The following is a 3,163-nucleotide window of genomic DNA, read 5'->3' as shown; positions in this document are numbered from 1 at the left end:
TTTTTTTTTTTTTTTTTTTTTTTTTTTAACAGGAAGTTACTAATTTTATATTCTTCAAGTTTTAGATTCCTAACTTCAGACCCTGGACAAAAGCAAATATAACATCCTAACATTTCGATGTTTGTTAATGTATGCGTTTACTTAAATATGTTAAACTGGATTACATACCAATAAACAAATTAGGTGGGATTAGAGCACACTTTTATTAAATTCACATAATATACTAATCAAACAATAAATGAGCATTTGAAAATAAAGGAGAGAAATTCTATTTGTAATTTCACAGGGACTTCTCTATTATTATTTATATATGGTATTAGTTTTACTCTGTAGGATGGGAGTAGTACAAAGGCTTTATTCCCAGTTCTTTTTTTTTTTTTTTTAATTAAAAAAGGAACTTATTTATTCAAATGTATTTTTCTTTTAATGTCATGCATGGAGACATACTGTTTACTTGTCCCTTCCTATGAAATATTACATATAGATGAGAAAAGTAACACAAAGACAATGCACAAATCAAAGAAAGAGTTTGGATTAGCTATCTCACCCCTCCATCATTTTGTCTGAGAGAAGACAGAGAATGAGAGTGGCAATTGCAGTGTCCCAGGTTATATATAATTATTTAGCAATCAAGTTTCTATCTATCAGAATTTCTAAACCTCTCATCACTGTACTGCCTGTGTTGCAGTCCGCTTGATGTTATCTTCTCTTTAGTAATAGTGGAATTTCATTCCCCTGTTCTTTCTACAGAACTGGTTGGCATTTTTGTTGATAGAATATTTCCTTTAGAATATAATTTGCAGAGGATAGGAAAGGATAGGATGATTTCCAAGAATCACAGTAGACACAGCAATGCATTGTTAGATTCCCAAATGTCTGGTAGGAAAATAGGTCCTCTCTACTGCCTTGCATACATTCTACAGTGCCTGAATATTCTGGATTTGTTGACTTTTCAAGAGGCATGCACCTACTCATCCCATTAGGAGGCAGCCATAAACTATGGCGATTACTGCTTCACAGTTTATTGCTCCCAGGAAGCTCCCAGGTGCATGTCTGCACATGTGCCTGGACTACAACACACTGAGATGTGTTGCAATAGCCACATCTGTAAGGGAGGCCAACAGTCCCCCTACCAGTCTGGGGCTGCTCAAACCAGGCTTAATGGCTGGGGCATAAGGCTGCTTCAGCATGGGGCTGACTGGCAGGCAGCCCCAGCACTGAAGCATCCTTGTCCCCAGCCAGCTGACTTAGAATTTACAGATGTGTTTCTGACCACAAAAAAACTCCGCAGCATGGTAGGACAAGTCCTACCCTGCTTCAGACTTTATTAGTTTTGTGTACCCTAATAAGAGTGCTTGTGTAGAACTGAGATGTTTACTGCACAGTTAACAAGGCAACTGTGCAGTAAATATCTAATGTAGATGTACCCGGTGCCTGAAGACCACCACAGGGTCCTGGGGCCCATATGCCATGATAGAAGCCCAGAATCCAGGGCCTGGAGGTAATGACAGGGGCCCAGGGCCCAGAGACCACGACAGGAACCTAGGGCTCAGAGACCATGACAGGCACCCAGAGCCAGGAACCTGAAGACCGCAAAAGGGGTCTAGGGACAAGGGTCCAGAGACTGTGACAAAAGCCAAAAGCCTGGACAAGAGCCCCAGCCTGGAGTGGCTGGGGACCAGGGTCCTGGAGACCACAACAGGGGCCAGGGGCTAGGAGACAGACTGCCACAGGGCCCCAGAGACTAAGATACAAAGAGTGCTGAGGCTGGGAAAGCCAGACTAGAACAAGTGGATCTGCAATGAGAATAACAATGGGTTAAAGCAAAGCTGCTACAGGAAGTTCCAGAACAATGTCACAATTACACCAGCAAGGCATGGGCCTGACTAGAGAAGTTTGAGCCCATGATTATAATCCCTAAGGTGGATTGTGCCTTAAGGCACAGATAGAACCAGGGAGACCATGATTTAAGAGTCAGAGGAGTGACATGGGTGCCAGCTGGGAACATGAGATAATAGATAGTAGAGAGCCTGAGGCTCACTTTGGGGCCCTGTGGCAGTTTCCCTAACTGTTACTAGTTACATCAAGGCATGGCAGGAAAGGTTAAATGGAAGAGTAACACAAGGAGCCAGAATCAGATGGAAGGCACTTGGCCTCCAGAGGCATCAGAGCCACCCCTCTGGCCTTGGTCCTGCTACAGCCAATAGGCACCCTTGGCCCTTGCCGTTCAAATGGCCCCTTTGGAGCTGTGGATTACAAAGATTTGAGAAAGAAAATTTCTTGTATATACCTTCACTGCTTCACAGTAGAGAAAGTTGGATGTGTACATGTCAATGGGGCTGGGCATGATGCACCCAAGGGTGTTGACGAAGTTTGCCAGTGTGATTGCAGAACTCTTGGACATTATCTATGAAAACTCATGGCAATTGGGATAGGTCCCAGATGATTGGAAAAGGAAAAATATAGCGCCCATCTTTAAGGGAGGGAAGAAAGAGGATCCAGAGAATGACTGACTGGTCATCCTCACTTCAGTCCATGTAAAAAATCATGGTGCCAGGTCCCCATTTCAAAGCACTTAGAGGAGAAAAAGGTGATTAGGAACATTCAGCATGGATTCACCAAGGGCAGGTTATACCTGACCGACCTGAGTCTGTGATGAGATAACTTGTCTGTGGATGCAGCAAGAACAGGCTTTTAAGCTAAGGAACTACAGGCTGGATGAACTGTTTGCAAAGTGGAAAGAAAACTGGCTGCTTCACCAGGCTCAAAGGGTAATAATCAATGGCTCTATGTCTAGTTGTCTGCTGGTATGAATTGGAGTGCCCCAGGAGCTAGTCCTGAGACAGGTTTTGTTCCATACCTTTATCAAAGACCTGGAAGATGAGATGGAGAGCAACTTCAGCAAGTTTTCAAATGACACCAAGCTGAGAGTAATATATATGCTGGAGGGTAGGGCTAGGATTCAGAGAGACCTCAGGAAATTGGAGGATTTGACCAAAAGCCATATCATGAAGTTCAGTAAGGACAAACACAAAGTTTTGCACTTAGGACAGAACAATCCCATTCACCAGTACAGGCTAAGACTGGTTAAGCAGCAGCTCTACAGTGAATGACATGGGAGTTACAGCTGACAATGAGCTGAACATGAGCCAACAGTGTGCCA

Source organism: Gavialis gangeticus, unplaced genomic scaffold (assembly GCF_001723915.1).
Source record: "Gavialis gangeticus isolate Ggan-Ray unplaced genomic scaffold, GavGan_comp1, whole genome shotgun sequence".
NCBI lineage: Eukaryota > Metazoa > Chordata > Crocodylia > Gavialidae > Gavialis > Gavialis gangeticus.
This window is presented reverse-complemented; position numbering follows the sequence as displayed.